Source organism: Oncorhynchus clarkii, chromosome 3, assembly GCF_045791955.1.
Source record: "Oncorhynchus clarkii lewisi isolate Uvic-CL-2024 chromosome 3, UVic_Ocla_1.0, whole genome shotgun sequence".
Classification (NCBI taxonomy): Eukaryota; Metazoa; Chordata; class Actinopteri; order Salmoniformes; family Salmonidae; genus Oncorhynchus; species Oncorhynchus clarkii.
The window spans coordinates 48,603,284-48,626,109 of record NC_092149.1 but is presented as its reverse complement, the minus strand read 5'-3'; the positions used below and the strand labels follow the sequence as shown (position 1 = coordinate 48,626,109).

Sequence of the window (22,826 nt, the reverse complement as noted above, 5' to 3'; positions counted from 1 at the left end):
TAAAGTGACTAGTAAACAATTCATTAAAGTGGCCAATGATTTTCAGTCTGTATGTAGGCAGCAGCCTCTGTGTTAGGGATGTCTGTTTAACAGTCTGATGGCCTTGAGAGAGAAGCTGTTTTTCAGTCTCTCGGTCCCAGTTTTGATGCACCTGTACTGACAACGCCTTCTGGATGGTAGCGGGGTGAAAAGGCAGTTATTTGGGTTGTTGTCCTTGATGATCTTTTTTTGCCTTCCTGTAACATCAGGTGCTGTAGGTGTCCTGGAGGGCAAGTAGTTTGCCCCCGGTGATGCGTTGTGAAGACCGCACCACCCTCTGGAGAGCCTTGCGGTTGTGGGCGGTGCAGTTGCCGTACCAGGCGGTGATACAGCCCGACAGAATGCTCTCAATTGTGCATCTGTAAAAGTTTGAGGGTTTTAGGTGACAAGCCAAATTTCTTCAACCTCCTGAGGTTTATGTGGGTGTACCATTTCAGTTTGTCTGTTCTATTTTTGTTTCACCAGACCAGGGAATATTTCTCCAAAAAGTACGATCTTTGTCCCCATGTGCAGTTGCAAACCGTAGTCTGACTTTTTTTTATGGTGGTTTTGGAGCAGTGGCTTCTTCCTTGCTGAGCGGCGTTTCAGGTTATGTCGATATAGGACTAGTTTTACTGTGGATATAGATACTTTTGTACCTGTTTCCTCCAGCATCACAAGGTCCTTTGCTGTTGTTCTTGGATTGATGTGCACTTTTCGCACCAAAGTACGTTCATCTCTAGGAGACAGAACGCATCTCCTTCCTGAGCAGTATGATGGCTGCGTGGTCCCATGGTGTTTATACTTGCGAACTATTGTTTGTACATATGAACCTGGTGCCTTCAGGCATTTGGAAATTGCTCCCAAGGATGAACCAGACTTGTGTAGGTCTACAATTATTTTTCTGAGGTCTTGGCTGATTTCTTTTGATTTTTCCATGATGTCAAGCAAAGAGGCACTGAGTTTGAAGGTAGACCCTGAAATACACCCACAGGTACACCTCCTATTTACTACAATGATGTCAGTTAGCCTATCAGAAGCTTATAAAGTCATGACATAATTTTCTGTTATTTTCCAAGCTGTTAAAGGCACAGTCAACTTAAAGTATGTAAACTTCTGACCCACTGGAATTGTGAAACAGTGAATTGTAATTGAAGTAATCTGTCTATAAACAATTGTTGGAAAAATGACTTGTGTCATGCACAAAGTAGATGCCCTAACCGACTTGCCAAAACTATAGTTTGTTAACAAGAAATGTGTGGAGTGGTTGAAAAACGAGTTTTAATGACTACAACCTATGTAAACTTCTGACTTCAACTGTATGTTGTAACATTCCCACCATGTTGTGCCAATATCAGTTATTTTTAAGTCTTTGTTGCAATAGTTTATAGTTTTTTTCCCAAGAGAATGTCTGTTCTTTAGGCTCTCTGCAAGGTTTTGTATATCTTACCTATCATGTGAATACATTGTTCTGACTCATTTAGGATTGACTCAAGATTGCTCTGATGTCCAAAAAATGTCAAATCGAAATTTTGTGATATGAAACTATTGTTGCATGTATTTGAAAATATTTTGTCAGTCCAAAATCCTGTCATGGAAATAAATGTATTTCCGATTATCAAGTCATTTACGGTTTCTATGCTTTAGTTTTCCATGTGGACCAATTGATCAGTGAATTTGGAAAAGCTATACAAGGGTTGTTCCATAAGGTTGTGTTTCTAGGGAGTGATATTGGCTCTTGTAGAATACGTTTACTTTTCCTCCATGTTGTTATGACACTTTTCCTCCACTGCTTATCTATGACGTCCTTTGCTTTATTCTCTTGATAATAGACATGAGAAAAAATTCTGGGGATGAGCATGCACATCTTCAATATGTACCCATTGTTCCTCTTCAGTGCATTTAACTATATGTTGCAAGTAAAAGCCTTGGATGGCGAGTTGATACAATTCCAAGTCTGGAAGGTTAAAACCACCCTCAGACTTTGGAAGATGTAATGCATTCCTTTTTATTCTATGCGTTTTATTTGCCCATACAAAGTCTTAAGACTGAGTATACTGTTTTAAAGAATGGCTTCGGTGGGGTAATTGTTATTACTGATAATAAATATAACTATGGGAGCCATGCCATTCTGAAGAGGTGTTTTATGTTTTGTTGTCCACTTAAAGGATTGCTGTAGATTATGAGGTATAAAAAACTATATTTTGCCATTATTTCATTTTTTTCCCATGTTGATTATATATCCTAAGATTTTAGAGTATTCTGAAAATATTTTTAGCAAAGAGGAGTTGAATTTTCAATATTGGTCAGGAAAATCAGGAGATCATCTACAAATACATTGCATGGCCAAATGTATGTGGACACCTGCTTGTCAAACATCTCATTCCAAAATCATTGGTCCCCCCCTTTTCTGCTATAACAGCCGCCACTCTTTTGGGAAGGCTTTCCACTAGATGTTGGAACATTGCTGCGGGGACTTGCTTCAATTCAGCCACAAGGGCATTAGTGAGGTCAGGCACTGATGTTGGGCGATTAGGCCTGGCTTGAAGTCAGTGTTCGATGTGGTTGAGGTCAGGGCTCTGCAGGTCAGTACATTTTTTCCACACCGAAACTGTTGCCTCAAAGTTGGAAGCCCAGAATCATCTAGAATGTCATTGTATGCTGTAGCGTTAATATTTCCCTTCACTGGAACTAAGGGGCCTAGACCCAAACCATTATTCCTCATCCACCAAACTTTACAGTTGGCACTATGCACTGGAGCAGGTAGTGTTCTCCTGGCATCTGCCAAACCCAGATTTGTCTGTTGGACTGCCAGATGGTGAAGCGTGATTCATCACTCCAGAGAACGTGTTTCCAGCGTCCAATGGCAGTGAGCTTGACATCACTCCACCCGATGCTTGGCATTGTGCATAGTGATTTTAGGCTTGTGTGCGCCTACTCAGCCATGAAACCCCTTTCATAAGGTTCCATTCAAACAGTTATTGTGCTGACGTTGCTGCCAGAGACAGTTCGGTTTTGACTGTTATAACCAAGGACAGACAATTTTTTTAGTCGCTTCGGCACTCAGTGGCCCCATTCTGTAAGCTTGTGTGGCCTACGACTTCGTGGCTCAGGAGTTGTTATTCCTAGACGCTTCTACTTCACAATAACAACTCTTATATTTGACCAGGGCAGCTCTAGCAGGGCAGAAATTTTACGAACTGACTTGTTGAAATGGTTGGATCCTATTCTGGTGCCACGTTGACAGTCACTGAGCTCTTCAGTAAGGCCATTCTACTGCCAATGTTTTTCTCTGGAGATTGCATGGCTGTTCGCTTTATTTTATATAATAGCCGAATCCACTAATTTGAAGGGGTGTCCCTACACTTTTGTATATATAGTGTAAGTTTAGTTTATATTCATGTTTACCAATACTGATACCTGTTACATTGGGTTCCTGTCTAATTATTTCTGCATGCGGTTCAATTGCCAGCGCAAACAGGAGTGGGAAGAGAGGACATCCCTGTCTTGTGTCACACACCTATGACACATTTCTGACCCCTTTTATATAGCATGAAAATAAGAATTTGTTCTTAACTGACTTGCCTAGTTAAATAAAGGTAAAATAGAAATGGCATACGGTTATAGATGCTTAGAGACACATTCATGTAGTTCCTATTAAGGCATTATGAAGGCTTTATTTTAGATTTTATTTAACTAGGCAAGTCAGTTAAGAACAAATTCTTATTTTCAATGACGGCCTAGGAACAGTGGGTTACCCTCTTGAAACTAGGGGGCACTATTTTCATTTTTTGGAAAAATAACGTTCCCAAAGTAAACGGGCAATTTCTCAGGACCAGATAATAGAATATGCATATAATTGACAGCTTAGGATAGACAACACTCTAAAGTTTCCAAAACTGTAAAAATGTTGTCTGTGAGTATAACAGAACTGATATTGCAGGCGAAAGCCTGAGAAAAATCCAATCAGGAAGGGACTCTTATTTAGAAACCTCTGTGTTCCTATGCGTCCCTATTGAGCAGTGAAAGGGATATCAACCAGATTCCTTTTTCTATGGCTTCCCTAATGTGTCTAGTGCCACAAGACAGTTTCAGGCTTTTATTTTGAAAAATGAGCGTGAGCGACAACATTGTGTCAGTGGTCAGCTGGTGGCTCTCAGTGATATGTGCGTAATAGACAAATGCGGCCATTGTTTCTCTCGCTCCTACTAAGAAGCCAACTGATCCGGTTGATATATTATCGAATAGATATTTGAAAAACACCTTGAGGATTGATTATAAAAAACGTTTGCCATGTTTCTGTTGATATTATGGATATAATTTGGAATATTTTTCAGCGTTGTCGTGACCGCAATTTCCGGTCTATTTTCTCAGTCATACGTGAAGAACAAACGGAGCTATTTCGGCTACAAAAATAATCTTTATGGAAAAAAGGAAAATTTGCTATCTAACTGGGAGTCTCGTGAGTGAAAACATCCGAAGCTCATCAAAGGTAAACAATTTAATTTGATTGCTTTTCTGATTTTCGTGACCAAGTTGCCTGCTGCTAGCTATGCATAATGCTATGCTAGGCTATCGATAAACTTACACAAATGCTTGTCTTGCTTTGACTGTAAAGCATAATTTCGAAATCTGAGATGACAGGGTGATTAACAAAAAGCTAAGCTGTTTTTCAATATATTTCAGGAATATGAATATTTTCTAGTAATATTTTTTGTCCGTTGCGTTATGCTAATTAGTGTCAGTTGATGACAATTCTCCCGGATCTGGGAGCGGTAGTTCCAAGAGGTTTTAACTGCCTGTTCAGGGGCAGAGCGCCACATTTGTACCTTGTCAGCTCTAACCACTAGACTACCCTGCCGCCCCAAGACTTAAATGCAGAACATAATTTAAAGTGGGACCCAAGTAGGATATGTAGGTAACTGGCTCCTACTGTTTTGCCCTTTTTGATAGACAGTAATTTGACAGACTTGTCTTTAATTCTTCACTCCCCAAAGTCAGTTTGGTTTCAATAAAACAAAATCAATCACTACTTGATGATAGTAATCATACAGGAGTGGGTATAACATACATCCACTGTAGTTGGCAATGTCTCACCACTCATTAAACATTTAGCTTATTATTTGGCCTTTGGCTTTGTACTCTATTAGAATGCTGCTCTTGCTCTGACTTGGGCTTTGATGTTTCCCTGCAATTTCATGGCTTGCGCCAAACCATGTTCTGTCTTCCACACTTTTAATTGCATTTCGCCTCGTTTTTCCCGTACTGTAGTAGAGCTCAAACTCAAATAGTGCCAGTATGAATTTTTAGGAGCTCAAACCAATTGATCCTTGCTCATTGCTCAATGGCCCTCTGAGTGACTTGGTTTCAAGGGCAAATTGTGGAAAGTCACTAGTCTACTGAGAGAGTATTACTTTCTGTTTCTTAGAAGAACTCTAGAATTATGTGTGTGTAGATAAATGTGTCAAATAAATAAATGAAAGAATGTTGAGAATATGTACGTTGAAGTTATACACTAGGTTAAAACCTTCTAAAGTTCCATAACAAGCTACAGCTGTTTGCTCTAGATTTTGTTTGGTTTTAGATCTTGACAGCCACATACGATCTTAATGTGATTTTAATGTGATTTTACTATCATATACAGCAGTCCTTCATGTAAAGTTAATTTAATCTATAAGAATAATATGTTTCTTTCCATACTAGACAGTGTAGTTTCAAGCCCCATCTGAATTAGTACACAGCCGACGTGGTTGAAAAAACAGAAATAAATAATGTATATCCACTTCAAAGAGGGGCACTCTTTCTGCAGGAGCTTTAAATGCTGGGGGCTAATGCAGCCCTGCACATTTTCTCTCTCCTCTCCTTCCCTCTGTCATCTCAGCCTGGGCATGGATCTCAACCCCCTCCAGCCGATGTGTGCTTAGCAGCAGTGCATACCAGCGAGAGGCAGAGTCTATTAATATTTCTTTAGCAAGAGAGGGAGAGCATCCTTATGCGCGTGCATAAGGATGCAAAACAGGTAAACAGACGGACACGTGTGTGTGTGTGCATATGTATGTGTGTGTTGAAGTGTCAGTTTAATATGTGTGAGTGTGTGGGTAGAGTCCAGTGAGTATGCATAGACCCAGTGCAAGATTGTCAGTGCAAAAAAAGAGGGTTGATGCAAATAGTCAGAGTAGCCGTTTGATTAACTGTTCAGCAGTCTTATGGCTTGAAGGTAGATTCCTTTCAGGAGCATTTTGGTTCCAGACTTGGCCTTCCGGTACCGCTTGCCATTCGGTAGCAGAGAGAACAGTCTGTCTTGGGCGGCTGGGGTCTTTGACAATTTTTAGGGCCTTCCTCTGAGACTGCCTCGTATAAAGGTCCTGGATGGCAGGGATATCAGCCCCAGACATTTACTGGGTCATGTTTGATAGTTCCTTATACATTTCTGGATTAGTGTCCCGCTCTTTGACAGCAGCAGCTCTAGCCTTTTAGCTCAGTGCAGATGTTGCCTGTAAACCATGGCTTCTGTTTGAGATATATATGTTCGGTCATTGTGGGGACGATGTCTTTGTCAATGCACTTATTTATAAAGCTGGTGACGGATGTGGTAAACGCCTCAATGCCCTCAGATGAATCCCGGAACATATTCCAGTCTATGCTAGCGGGACAGTCCTGTAATTTAGCATCCGCTTCAACGGACCACTTCCGTATTGAGCGTGTCACTAGTATGTATGTATGTATGTATGTATGTATTTTGCTTGTAAGCAGGAGGATAGAGTTATGATCAGATTTGCCAAATCGAGGGCGAGTGAGAGCTTTGTATGAATCTCTGTGTGTGGAATAAAGGTGATCTAGACTTTTTTTTTCTTCACCTCTAGTTGGATGATGATTTTCTTGTTTGCTTATGGCCCTATAAAGCTCGTTGAGTGCAGTCTTAGTGCCGACATAGGTTTGGGTGGTACACAGACCGTTACGAAAAACATAGCTGACAACTCTCTTGATAAATAGTATGGTCTATAGGGCTGTGACGGTCTTAGAATTTGAGGTTACGGTAATTGTCCCGGCCAATGAACACAGTCACCAACATAACCATTGGGGGAGGTAAAAAAGTTCACAATTCTGTTTGAACTCTTGTTTACATGGATCTGTTTCTTAATAAAATCTATTTGAAACAAACCATTACGCTTTGTTATTATCATGGCATTTCATTATTATTATTCAGGTTATTACTTATAAATGTGACCCGATTCAGGAAACTAGGCGTATGTGGTAGGTCACGACTGCACAGGAGAGCTGTTTGAACGTAAAACATATTTTTTTTATCTAAATGCGTTTTTTGGCCAGAAATTCCTTCTCGAACGTTTGAACTTTCATGTACCTTAAGCTTTTCACACATACCATCACACAGGTGTGATCATTCTACAGTGGTCCCTGTAGCATACAATCACACCTGTGTAGTTAGAAAGATTATTTAGAACGACCAGTTTCAAATGACGCAACAATCAACATTTGAGCTGGCCACGGTTTCTTCAGTAACTATTTACACAAACACAGCCCTTACAAAGGTATGTCCAGAATGTGAGCAGTTTATTTTTGGATGCAATGTTCAGATATTCACTGAAGTATCTATAGCATAACACAATCATCCAAACTGGAAAAATGTAGGGTACATTTGTTCTAGCGCTAACTGAGGAAAGATTGGCACAACACAAGCGGTCATATTTTTATAACTCTTGGCTGACATAAACTACAATATGAATTAGCTAATAGCAATTACTATTTATAATTAATAACATCATGGGTGAGCTCACCATTGATTGAAATAATTGAGTAAAACACTTTCTAGAAATCGAAAGTAATCCGAAGATGGGTAGTTTCAGCACGCCGCCATGCTTTTTTTTCTCTCACAGAAACCAAAGATAATAAGAGAAGGCAAGATGAGTTTGGTCTGTTTATAGTATGCATGTTGAAGGGGTGTGTCGTCTACCATCGTTCACATCCCACTCCATTTCCTGAAGTTCTCAAAAAATGAGTGAACCCTTACTCACCTCATTTTGTTATAACATATTTGGTCCGACAGACAATTACGTGAAACCCAGAATACATTGTATGTCAACAAACATGTCTCCACATATAGCAGGAATTAGCTTAGATCATCATAATCAGTACAACCTTCAAAAAAGTATTTTACACACATAATATGTGCCCATTACAATCTATGCAAGAATCGGAATGCATGATTTATCATCGGTACTTGAAAACGTGAATAAAACAGTAAATAAATAAATAAATAATTACCACACAAAACATTTCTGATAGTGATTTATTGATACAAGTCACAATCACGTAACCTCTCCCACTCTGAGCCATTCGGTGTGGTTGTTTATGTATTTAGCGAGTGAGCTAAGCTGTAGCATTAGCAACATCTTTCAGGAGGAGACAACTCACAAATGTGGAAATTCTGGAGATTTAAACAATTCTGACAATGAGTCGAGGTATGAACGTCAGCAATCAGATTCTGACACTGACAGTGAGGAGCTGTCCCCCAGCCATTGAGAACCCTGAATATGATGACCCCTTGTTCAATGACAAAGTCTCAGGTCCCTTTGAAGGTGCTGGTGGTGATTGAGGCAGACCGACAGTGGATGAAGCACAGGACTTCTGTGGTGGCTGTGAGGCTGCCAGCCATTTCACCCTTCCTGGCCTTGCTGTTTGCTTTGAGTCCCAGTCTGGAGTGCAACACCGATTGCCATTTCCATCTGAGGCAGAGTGCTTCAAGTTGTTTCTGACAGAGGAGCTGGTGGGAGACATAGTAGAGACCAATCGCTATGCCTTGGAGCTACAGGAGAGAGAGCCAGGCGTGGGGGGGGGGACCACAATTTGTGAAATGTATACCTTTCTGGTGACAGTCCTTCTCATGGGGATAGTAAAGAAGAACTCCGTAAGAGAATACTAGAACACAGATCCTGTTTGCAACTACCTTCTTTGCAACCCTCTTTTCCCAAGACCGCTTCCTAGTTCTGCTGCGATGCCTGCATTTCGTCAACAATGCTGCTGCCGTCCTAAATGACCCGTTATACAAAATAAGAAATATTCTTACCAGCCTGACAAAAGCATTTTGAGCTACCCTGACCCCGATGCTAATATGCGCTAATAAGTTAGCATAACTTGGCTGTGTTAGAGTATTAGCATACTACAATAGCATACTGAAAGGCCCTGCTTAATTAGCAACACAGTGATTAAAGGGGATGCTAAAACAGGAGTGAAAAGGCTGAGGACAATTAGCGGTTAGCGTGCTAACACAATAGCATTGATGCGTATGAGGGGCTTGGGGTGGCCTTGTCCGTGGTGATGACCATGCTGGCTCCTCGTCTCAGCAAGGGACACACTTTGTATGTGGACAATTGTTACAGCAGTCCCAACCTCTTCCAGCATCTGCTCTCCAACAGCACAGAGGCCTGTGGCACAGTCAGGTCAAACAGGAAGGGGATGCTGGAATTCAGATGCAGGAAGATGCAGAGAGGGGAGGGGGAGTTCAAGGAGAATAGTCAAGAACCGGCAGTAAAGTGGCATGACAAGCGAAACGTCCATGTCCTCTCCACTGTCCATACAGCAACCATGTCGGCCACAGAGAGAGAAAAACTAGACGGTGTGCTTGACTATAACCTCAGAATGTGGGCAGTGGATAAGTCGGATATGATAAACAGCTTTGTGGAATGCACTTGGAAAACGACAAAGTGGTATAAGATATTTTTCCATCTGATCGATGCTGTCCTCAATGTCCACATACTTCACCGCCAACTAACAAGTGAGATGATTACTGAACAAGGTATTTAAAAAAAAATTGGACAGACAGTTCACATGCAGAAACTATTAACGTAATAAGGCACTTACTTTGATAGAAACGCAGCCTGGATTTGAACCAGGGTGTCGGTAGTGATGCCTCTAGCACTGAGATGCTGTGCCTTAGACCGCAGCACCACTTGGGAGTCATAAGGCCAGGGTAGCTTCATAATACAACACAAGCTAATACTTCTCTGATGCAATTAGCATTGTTTTACAGAGCTAATAGACGAAGGTAGCTAGCTACATAAGCACGATTGAATAGAACACCATAAAGTTTATGAAATGAGTAACGTTACCTCGTGTGTCCGCGGTTAGAAGGAATATACAGAAATATATTATGCTTCATACATACAGTGAGCTGCAGTTGAAACGGCATAACACAACATACAGAAACAATTATAACGTAATAAGGCGCTTACTTTGATAGCAACACAGCCTGGATTTGAACCAGGGTATTTGTAGTGATGCCTCTAGCACTGAGAAGCTGTGCCTTAGACCGCTGCACCACTTGGGAGTCATAAGGCCAGGGTAGCTTCAAAATACAACACAAGCTAATACTTCTCTGACGCAATTAGCATTGTTTTACAGAGCTATTAAAATAATGTAGCTATCTAGATAAGCACAATTGAATAGAACACCATAAACGTTATGAAATGAGTAACTTTACCTCGCGTGACCGCGGTTATAAGGAATATACACAAATATATTATGCTACAGTAGAAGTGACACGACATACAGAAACTATTATAACCTACTAAGGTACATACTTTGATAGAAACGCACACATTTCCAAAGTTATTATTGGTAACGAAAACAACAATGAATGCGATGCAGGCAACAGATGGAAAATGTGGAACACGTGTGTGCAGGACGGGAGATGCGCAAATGTCTGCAGACTTGAACTGCAAAAACAATTGGGAAGTGCTTAGGGAATTTTGTCCGGGTCAGAAATGTCAACAAAAACAATTGGTCCGCAAAAGTAAAAATGACAAATTTTACATGAATGAATGAGGAGGCGGAACACACCTCAATTCAAACTGTTCTTAGAAAATTAAAAACAGGCTGCGTGCCTTTGTTTGAGGGCAGCGCCGATTAAATGTACTGTTGCGTAACAATCACATTATGGAATGGAGAGAACGTTCTAACATCACGTGCATAGAAAAACTCACGCTGGGGGACGACAGTTAGAGATATTTGGAACTCACACATGAAAAGGTTAATATCAAACTTGTTTGCCATCTGTAAATATGAATAAAATGGTTAAATTACGAGCCTAGTTGGTTTAGCCAGAGAAAAAGGAAGCTACCTTCCCGCTAGCCATGATTGGCTGAGATAATGAGTGGGCTGGACATGCTGAGAGATGAGTTTGTATTGGTCTGCCATATAGCACACGTCTGTCTATTGGAGCTGGTCAGTATGTCTAGGTAATCGTGTCAAATGTGGCTTTTTTTAAATGCATTGCGTAGTAAAACTGCATATACCGAATGTCATGTTAAAGTGTACTGTTAGCTAGCTAACGTTATGTGTATGCTCTCCACTTTCTGGAGGACCGAGTTTTGAAATGAGTGGAATTTGAGTATGATTGCTAAGGAGATGGAGAAAACACCAGTCTGGATTACATCTTCAAACTAGTAAGGGCAACCATACATGGCATCAGACAGGAGACGCGTCCAACCATGATGTATACTGGTAAGATGCTCTAGCTAGCTACATTTTCAGATATTACACGTTTCTAATATTGACAGAAAGTGGTTTCATTTCAAGTGTACTGTTAGCTAGCTAATTTTAGCTGGTTTGGTCGCTAGCTATCGTTAGCTAACATTATCTGTATGATCTTATTCTTCATATCTCAGACATATTTACTTGCCTAGTTATAGCCATAGAAACTGGTTAGTTAGCTACCTGCAGATTCATGCAGGGTAGTAGTGTCATGAGTTTTGATTATGGTCCATTGTTTAGCTAGCTAGCTAGCTAGCTACTCCACTCTAATTTTGACAAAGTATTTTTATTTTCAACTTAGTGTACTGTTAGCTAGCTAGCTAACGTTAGCTGGCTGGCTCGCTAACTAACGTTATGTCATGCGTTGGGATTCATTGTTTATCAAGCTAGCTAACTACATTTCTTAACAAAAGACTCACGTCTTAGTGTGCCAGAGTTCAGAATACCTGATTTATTTTTGAAAGCTTAACACCGGTTGAATATGTCCGGTGTCAGTAAACATTGGCAGCAACACTTTTTTGTTTACTACATGATTCCACATGTTATTTCATAGTTTTTATGTATTCACTATTATTCTACAATGTAGAAAGTTGTAAAAATAAAGAAAAATTATTTAATGAGTAGATGTGTCCAAACGTTTGATTGGTACTGTATACCAAAATTAATGTAGGCCTATTTAAACGGTTTTGAGTTCTTTTATTTTCATGATTGTCTTCAACAATAACTGTCAGTTACACGGTTATCAAATTACAATCACAGCCCAAATGGTCTACAGCTTATCATGAGGTATTCGAAATCAGCTGAGCAGAACCTCCAGACTTATTAGAGACTGCGCACCAGCTGAAGCTGCTGTCCTGTCCTGTCGATATAGAGAAAAAACAGCTTGATTTATATTTTCCATGTCCTTGTTCAGCCACGACTCTGAGAAACATAGGATGTTACATTTATTCAGATCACGTTGATAGGATAGTCTCAAACAGAGCTCATCCAGTTTATTCTCCAGTGTTTGCACGTTCACCAATAGAATGGAGGGTAGAGGCGACTTATCCACTCTAAGACGTAGTCTTGTCAGGTATCCTGCATGCCGGGGTTTATAGCGCTGCCTCCTCCTTCTCTGAGTATCTGGTATTTTGGCCTGGTCCGGGACAATCGATGTCTTTCATCGCCGACTCATGGAAGGAGAAGTCCTCATCTAAATCGAGGTTAGAGATACAGTTGAAGTAGAAGTTTACATACACTTAGGTTGGAGTCATTAAAACTCTTTTTTTTTCAACCACTCCACACATTTCTTGTTAACAATCTATAGTTTTGACAAGTCGGGTAGGACATCTACTTTGTGCATGACACAAGTCATTTTTCCAACAACTGTTTCAGACAGATTATTTCACTTGTAATTCACTGTATCATAATTCCAGTGGGTCAGAAGTTTACATACACTAAGTTGACTGTGCCTTTAAACAGCTTGGAAAATTCCAGAAAATTATGTCATGGCTTTAGAAGCTCCTGATAGGATATTTGACATCATTTGAGTCAATCGGAGGTGTACCTGTGGATGTATTTCAAGGCCTACCTTCAAAATCAGTGCCTCTTTGCTTCACATCATAGGAAAATCTAAAGAAATCAGCCAAGAACTCAGAAAAACAATTGTAGACCTCAACTATAAACACCTTGGGACCACGCAGCCGTCATACTGCTCAGGAGGAGACGCATTCTGTCTCCTAGAGATGAACGTACTTTGGTGCGAAAAGTGCACATCAATCCCAGAACAACAGCAAAGGACCTTGTGAAGATGCTGGAGGAAACAGGTACAAAAGTATCTATATCCACAGTCAATCGAGTCCTATATCTACATAACCTGAAAGGCCGCTCAGCAAGGAAGAAGCCACTGCTCCAAAATGGCCATAAAAAAGCCAGACTACAGTTTGCAACTGCACATGGGGACAAAGATCATACTTTTTGGAGAAATGTCCCCTGGTCTGATGAAACAAAAATAGAACTGTTTAGCCATAATGACCATCGTTACATTTGGGGGGAAAAGGGGGAGGCTTGCAAGCCAAAGAACACCATCCCAACCGTGAAGCACGGGGGTGGCAGCATCATGGTGTGGAGGTCCTTTGCTACAGGAGAGATTGGTGCACTTGGCTAAGGTGTATGTAAACTTCCGACTTCAACTGTATATAACATACTAATCAGGGGAAATGGGAACCAGGTGTGTGTAATCAGACAAGACAGTCCGGAGTTAATGATAATGAATCTCATTCAGTGAAGCCTAGAAAGCCAGTGACCTAGACCTCCGGAAACGGAAAGAGCAGCAGTACTGGGGGGATCCATGACAAAGTAATGAGTAAAGTAAATCAATAGGGCTAGAGTATAATCTCACAAACCTCTATAGGTATAAACCAGTGGAGAAAGACTTCCCACTCTCACTGAAGCCACAGAAGTTACCTGCAGTACCGACCGCAGTACTGCAGGCATTGTTAGCAGAAAATATGATCCCCCATTTGTGAATAGAAAAAAGGGCAAACTTCGTGGTCAATCTTTTGTGTAAATATATATTTTTAGAAGACAATGATGGTACCAATAATTGCTTATGATACGCCAGATGTATGTCTTGAAGCGATTATTTAGAAATCGTACACAGAAGATATTATATGGATAATTTAGTTGCTAAAGGCAGCCTACAGTACCACGTTCGGCCTTCAACTTGAGTTACCCAATGAGAGGAGGCAGCACTGAGCTAGGCTCCAACATCATTTCCTGGAGTAGCTCAAAATGTGCATGTTATGTCTCATTGAGACGCCATCTTAACCGACTTAATTTGGCTTCAATGCGCTGTTGAGTCTTCACATAGGAGTGAATAGTGTCACATAATTGATGGCTTTGTCCATTCATATATACAGTCATTGATGTAAACAAGTTACTCACCGGGGTGCATTCCAATCAGGAAAACAACACTTAAGTATGTTGACGAACATACACCATTCATAAAACACAATAAATTTGAATATACAATTGAGTCCAGGACCATTCACTTGAGTCATGGATCATTCATCGTCCACGTTTTTAATCTGTTCAGCAGTCATCATGAATGGAGACGTTTGAAGATACTGCAATGTTTCTCAGACTCTTGTCTTTGTCATATTCTATTAACTTGATTATATATTAGTGTATCTGCCCTTGACGTTTGTGGGCTCTTTTGTCAACTTAGATGGGTTAGCTGACAACGTCACGAAAACGATGTGCGCAGTTCAATTGGGCAGAAGTCTGTGTTGTAATTCTGGATGGCCAAATAGTTGGCAACAATGACAAGAAGCTGCCATGTGGGAAATCGTAGGTGGCTTGTTTCAGATATATTCATCTTGTTCTTGATACCATGTCTTGCTTTGAGGTGTTTTGACTAATGCCATGTCTATGCTAATAGGTCTACAATTCGTCAGCTAGCTAACCAAAAACTGTAACAATGTATTTGAAAGACAACAAGTGCTCATTGTGCAAATGTATTTATGTTTTCAATAAATAAAAAAAGTCAGAAAAAATTTGGCCAAATATAGTTTACACTTTACACATCTAAGTTAACCCGTCTGTTTTTCCCATAGTTGCTCACACATCAGTTTTGTTGCTAAACAACGAATCCATCTATAGTGCCCTTCAATCCTTGTCTAGGTCTACTGAATAGCTCCTTTCATTCCCTCAAACCATTGACGTCAGGGATGGATTCTGTTGCTTTTTATATTAATATAAAAATCGTTTTCCTCTTATGTTAACTTCTTCATATGTCATAGCATGCCTTCAAAGCCTTCCATGGCATCAAGGACATGATGCTTCAGAGGCCTCTACAGATAAGTTTTCTCCAGAAATTCAGATGGAAATCTTTCATTTGATGGTTTCCTGGAAACTATTTGATACATGTAGATTGGTGTTTTTGTCAAAAGACTATGCAGTGTTTGAATAATATCCATCTGAAAGGTTAATGCACCTCTGATTGGATTTGTGTATCACTCTTCTAGTTCAAACTAAATGGGTGCTTGACACAGAGGTTGGTTGTAAATGAACTAAGGCCACTTGCTTTTCAAAACGGAGAGAAATAAGTGTTGAGTTTTAGGTAAGGGCAAGTAAAAATGACAGAAAGAATTACCATTTTCAAATGTAGTGTAAGTACATCCAATATCTTACCACTTCTGGGTATAACAAAATACTCATGACATGAAAATAGAAGCCTGACGAAGATCTTTGGGTTGAAACGTTGCACAATAAACTGCAGGAGCAATCATCATTATGCTGCTATTTATCTCTATATCATAAAAAGAATGACCATCCGTGTATGGTCATCTTTGCATCACAAGACAGCCTGTGGAGCTAAAGTACACCTAAAGTTGAAAAACACTACAGCTGACCATGCAATAAGTTGTTGTGGTCTTACGTTAGCCTGTGACTTAAACCTCCCAAAAATCACACCAATGTTCAAGAAGAGGGAATTCTCGGGCACACGGGTGGATTATGAATCCATTTAAGCTCTCGGAAATGTGTCTGGGAAATGATAGTTGATCCCGAACTAGAAACTAATTGTCCACTGCATGCTCCGACTAGGTCCTACGGCCTTATCTCTGAGCGGAGGCTTACACCGCTCCCGGGATGTGACGGCATTACCATAATCTCCACAGTTGATTGTGTCTGGGCTACAGTGACATAAAGCTCTTCTGCCTGATTGGCTTCTGCAGGCTTGGCAGCCCAGGAAGGCAAGAAGCAATCAGCGGGGCAGATTAAAACTCTGGACAGCAAATAAAATAAGGAAGCAGCAGACTGACACAACGTTGAGACCTGCCGTGGTCGCCTGTGTCTGGGGACGGCTCTGTCTGTTAATGGAGGGGTCCATCACTTCTTTGTCCCACCCTCATTGCAGATTGGCTTCCCAACTATTGACTGACAGGTCATCATTGATGAACCCCCTGAGCTATCATGTAAATGCCCAGTGCAGTCTAAAACTAGATTTTTTTCTGTGTTTATATACAGTGGGGCAAAAAAGTATTTAGTCAGCCACCAATTGTGCAAGTTCTCCCACTTAAAAAGATGAGAGAGGCCTATAATTTTCATAATAGGTACACTTCAACTATGACAGACAAAATGAGAGAAAACAAATCCAGAAAATCACATTGTAGGATTTTTAATGAATTTATTTGCAAATTATGGTGGAAAATAAGTATTTGGTCAATAACAAATGTTTATCTCAATACTTTGTTATATACCCTTTGTTGGCAATGACAGAGGTCAAACGTTTTCTGTAAGTCTTCATAAGGTTTTCACACACTGTTGCTGGTATTTTGGCCCATTCCTCCATGCAGATCTCCTCTAGAGCAGTGGTGTTTTGGGGCTGTTGCTGGGCAACACAGACTTTCAACTCCCTCCAAACATTTTCTATGGGGTTGAGATCTGGAGACTGGCTAGGCAACTCCAGGACCTTGAAATGCTTCTTACGAAGCCACTCCTTCGTTGCCCGGGCGGTGTGTTTGGAGGGAGTTAACTCGTTACCTGTATTAATGGCACCTGTTTGAACTTGTTATCAATATAAAAGACACCTGTCCACAACCTCAAACAGTCACACTCCAAACTCCACTATGGCCAAGACCAAAGAGCTGCCAAAGGACACCAGAAACAAAATTGTAGACCTGCACCAGGCTGGGAAGACTGAATGTGCAATAGGTAAGCAGCTTGGTTTGAAGAAATCAACTGTGGGAGCAATTATTAGGAAATGGAAGACATACAAGACCACTGATAATCTCCCTCGATCTGGGGCTCCACGCAAGATCTCACCCCGTGGGGTCAAAATGATCACAAGAATGGTGAGCAAAAATCCCAGAACCACACAGGGGGACCTAGTGAATGACCTGCAGAGAGCTGGGACCAAAGTAACAAAGCCTACCATCAGTAACACACTACGCCGCCAGGGACTCAAATCCTGCAGTGCCAGACATGTCCCCCTGCTTAAGCCAGTACATGTGCAGTCCCGTCTGAAGTTTGCTAGAGAGCATTTGGATGATCCAGAAGAAGATTGGGAGAATGTCATATGGTCAGATGAAACCAAAATATAACTTTTTGGTAAAAACTTGTCGTGTTTGGAGGACACAGAATGCTGAGTTGCATCCTAAGAACACCATACCTACTGTGAAGCATGGGGGTGGAAACATCATGCTTTGGGGCTGTTTTTCTGCAAATGGACCAGGACGACTGATCCGTGTAAAGGAAAGAATGAATGGGGCCATGTATCGTGAGATTTTGAGTGAAAACCTCATTCCATCAGCAAGGGCATTGAAGATGAAACGTGGCTGGGTCTTTCAGCATGACAATGATCCCAAGCACACCGCCCGGGCAACGAAGGAGTGGCTTCGTAAGAAGCACTTCAAGGTCCTGGAGTGGCCTAGCCAGTCTCCAGATCTCAACCCCATAGAAAATCTTTGGAGGGTGTTGAAAGTCTGTGTTTCCCAGCAACATCCCCAAAACATCACTGCTCTAGAGGAGATCTACATGGAGGAATGGGCCAAAATACCAGCAACAGTGTGTGAAACCCTTGTGAAGACTTACAGAAAACGTTTGACCTCTGTCATTGCCAACAAAGGGTATATAACAAAGTATTGAGAAACTTTTGTTATTGACCAAATACTTATTTTCCACCATAATTTGCTAATAAATTCATTAAAAATGCTACAATGTGATTTTCTGGATTTTTTAGTTGAAGTGTACCTTTGATGAAAAATTACAGGCATCTCTCATCTTTTTAAGTGGGAGAACTTGCCCAATTGGTGGCTCACTAAATACTTTTTTGCCCCACTGTATGTTCACACCGTGAGGTTCAAATAATACTGTGATATTGTGAACATTAGAATAATGCCCTTTCAGTGTAAGAGCTGTTTGAAAAGACTGCCTGAAATGTCAGCCTGTTTTGCTGGGATGAAGTTATGTCCTTCATGGTAACAACACAATGCAGGACATGAGTTAATATACCACTAAGAAAGAGAGTTCCAAATCTGTCTCCCAATAACAGCTCATTTTCAGTTTTCCCCTCCACACAGACCACTCCCAGACAGTCCTTGCTAAATTCTTGCTTGAGAAATTGCACTTTGCTAATAAGCTATTTTTGTTTATTTTTCACCATTGTATCTGAAAGCAACACAGACATGATTTAATACAGTATATAGATATACTGCTGCGTTGGAACTTTAAAGACACTGATCAAGGGCCTGATCAAACACAGTTGAACAATGTAGGGGCCTTACCAGATTGAACCATGTTGGATGGTTTTACGATTTGTAATGGTGAGCAGATATCTGGATTGAAAATAACTGAAACTGGTGAGGTCTGGAAAAACTCCAAACAATGACTCACACAACACACAGGAGCCAAGCAGCTGGGCTCAGCTGCTGTCGGCAAAACTTATTTTCATAAAGAATATAAGTGAGCATAAACGTAATACCTCACCACAGCATAACTCCCATTGGCAAATACTCATGTGTAGACCTACACAAGGCTGTTACGTTCAAAGATCTGCTTTCCCAACTGTCTTTTGACATAGTGCAAGTCTTTGTTGATCATATAATGGACCTGACCAGTATATATTTTTTTAAATAGCCATAGGTCTATTAGAAGAAAATCAAAACTTGGAACCATCTCCAATCAAATATGTTGAATAGAACCATAGCCTTAACATTCTACACATTGTCAGAGAGAAGAAAGTCGATGAATATTCATGACTGTAGCTCAATCACGATGTGATGGTGCAGAGGCCCCTGTGGATTGTGGGTACTAACGAGCTGTCTGTGGCGCCCATCTGTTCATTTGTGTGATAGATTAGTCAGATGCCACAGGTGCTCCACTGACAGCAGTGGGGCCCAGTCGAGGTCAGCTGGCAGCATAGGCCAGGGGTCTCCAACCTTTTCTAGCATGCGAGCTACTTAAAAAATTAAATATGTTGTGAGCTACTCATTTTTTTCTAGCTTTCAAATAGGCACATTCTTCTCCTCTCCCCTGCAACTCTTCCCCGGGTCATTAGTGTACAAGAGAAAGTAGTGCTCTATGTTTTCTGCCAATATACCATGGTAAAATAATGATCAATAAACAACTCTAATGGGGCCCTATAAAATCTGTGATTTCTTCCCCAAATTATTATTTATATTTTCCCAAATTATATTTTCTCAGTTTTATTTTCCCTGGTTTTAGATTAGTTTTTTTAACTCTCAAAATTGCAATTGTTCATAGAGAAACAACAAAATTAGATGTTCTGAGTCCGTGTCGATGCTTAAATCCATGTGAAGAAGAAAATGAACATGTTGATTTTTTAAGTGAGTAATTCCCCTTTAATTGCGCATCTGGACCTTTTATTGTGCTCCTTGTAATGTTCTGGTCTAGCGATGGTTCTGTCCTGCTGCTTATTTGGTGTTGTAACATAACACTGTCGTAATACATTACTGCTTTGTAACAGCATAGTAACTAATATAGACAGATATAGATCACCAATACTACAATCCTCCTCCATGGCTTGTAACTCCCAGAGAACAAGGTAAATTTGTTTGCGAAATACTAATGCAATATCCGAACAATGCATTCTTAAACATTTCTCAACTACTGGGTTGAAGCAGACTTTTCAGAGCCCAGCAAATCCAGGGGATTGTTCTGCCCCGAAGATGGAACTTATGTCCTAATAACTAACCAAAGTAATGTTCTTTTTCTTTCCTTTTTATCTAGGACATATTGAAGTGTTTGTTTGTTTTAGCGTTCTTTACCTCCTGAAACAGCTGAGGTGCCCTTCCCTGTCAAACAGAATATCTCCGCTCCTCCTGGGCTTCCGGTGGTGGGCCAGGTTTGGGTGGAAGGTCAGGCTCTGTCTTTACCGTACATCCACAGTCAAGGAGAACAATCCTGGGGGTTTATTGTTGTTGTTGTTCTCTCAGCATGTCTCAGCTGGGGCGTTGGACCGTCGCAGATGATCCACATGAACGTTGACATGGCAATGACCAACTTAGACTTGGTAAGTCAAAGGTCCTCTGCGTTTCAAGATCACACCTGAGTTCCACGCGCTTGGTGTGTCTGAAATCACGTACCATCACACTCTCTCCCTCTTTGAAATCTCTGACAGTCTTTGAGTGTCTGTCATGAGATTTCTTCTGCTGTAGCTTGTGCTTTGCCACAGTGTTTGACAAGTCTGGTTTCAACAATGTCAGGCGGGTACGTGGTTGGTGTTTCAGAAACAGTTCAGCTGGTGTTTGTTCCGTTACTGTGTGTGGTTTGTTATGGTAAGTAAACAGGAAACGGGGAAGCCTTTGGTGGATGGGCACAGACTGAACCTCGAGTCTAGTCCAGGCCTTCTTAAATGTTTACACAGCTCTCTCCGCTGCTCTGTTTGATGCCGGATGGTAAGGCGGTGACAGGATGTGCCATACTCCGTTGTTCTTGAGAAACATTTGGAAATCGTTCGATGTGAAAGGACGGCCATTGTCCGGAATGAGCTCCTTGGCTAGTCCAAAGCATGCGAACAGGTGTCTGAAAAGATTAATGGTCTTCTCAGCTGTGGTCAGTTGAGTAGGAAACACTTCCATCCACTTGGAATGGACATTGACGACAACAAGGAAGTGTTGCTTGTCAATCTCGGCGTAATCCACATTTATGTGTTCCCATGGTGTAATAGCCCAGGACCATTAATGGAGAGGTGCATTAGCAGGCTTGTTCCGAACAGCTTCACAGGGTGAGCAGTGGCCTACATGCTGCTGAATGTTCTGATCCATTCCAGGCCCCCACTGATAACTGCGGCGAGTGCTTTCATTCGAGTGATCCCTGGATGTCCCTCATGCAGGTCAGATAGCAGTCTCCTCTTGAATTTGTTAGGTACCACCACCCTAGATCCCCACAGAACACATCCTTGATCAGTAGACAACTGGTCTTTCTTGTCGAAGAATGGACTAAGGTTATCGCCATTTATGAAGATTGGCCAGCCGGCCAATGTTAAGTCCAAGACTTTTGAAAGCACTGGGTCTTTTCTTTGTTTCCTCTGCTATGTTTGAAGCAGATATGGGCAGTTCGTCGATGAGAAAGAGCAGTCAACCAGATCTATCATCTTCACTGTCGGAGTCACTTGCAAGATTTCGAAGCTAAAATGCTTCAAACTCAGTATACATTACATCAGTCAAGTTCAAATAAGCTAACCCATCGTCCGTCACATTACGTCGTCGTCGCCATCAACGATGGCTGTCAGTCATCGTTGATAGATGATGCAATCATAATACCACCCAACCTTACTAGTAATCCAAGTCTTTACTAAAAGCAATTAGTACAAAAATGAGGCACTATGTAAGCACACTGGAATAGTAAAGACCATGTCTCATACTACTCATACTCTCATACTACTTTCCCCACTGTAAAGAATGGAGTCTCACAGTCCACAAAAGTGATATTCTGAGTAATTTGCCTATTGCTATTTGCTATAGCCCTTTCAATAAATACTGTATGTTATGTAGCGAGAGAGGAATGTAGGCCAGACAGAGCGGAGAATTCAACCAAAGCAGTGCAAAATATGCATTCAGAAAATATAGTTTATCTCTCTCTGTTGGATGCATGGGCATTAAGTTATAGCCTAAACCTATTAAGTTATAGCCTAAACCTAAACCATTTTTTTTTATAACAGACACTTAACTGTTTAAACCGTTTAAGCTGTTTAAAAAAACAGCCTATATTGCCTTCTCCATTCGATATGCTATGTGAATATAAAGGCTAGGCTTCATCGTTTTATGAATGGCTTTCTCCCCATCAGACAATGAATGCAACAGAGTTCCATCTCAAAAAGTTTTTTGAATAGCCTAAAAACACAAGGTAGTCAGAGGACTAATAATGAGAGCAATCCAACAATATCAATAGCCTTTAGAAAAATTGAATGGCAAGTTTAATCAAGTTTAAGCTTACTGAAAAAGAAAAGATCCATGGGGGCCTGGAAAATTCATCGAGGTTGAAAACCAAATGACCAAAAGCCTATCCTCATTCCTCCTACTGGCATATCATAAAAGCTTTAAGACAAGTTAAGTTATGAACAGTATCTTAATTTCCTAATATTCTATCCAACGAAGGAATTGTCCAAAAGTGGCTTTCAAAAATAACAAGTATTGAAGTCTATAGCCTAAGCCTAGGAATAGCCCACTGGGCACACCACGTCATTGGGCAATATTTGGTTGAGACGTTGATCAATTAGATTACAACCTATATTCACCGACTCAAAAAGACAG

General features: G+C 40.9%; 1 protein-coding gene across 1 annotated transcript in view; it reads left to right on the top strand.

Annotated features, from left to right (window-relative positions):
• Positions 1–22,826, top strand: part of LOC139385596 (inactive dipeptidyl peptidase 10-like) — a 226,004-nt gene that overhangs the window by 88,852 nt on the left and 114,326 nt on the right. The gene's annotated exons all lie outside the window — the stretch shown is intronic.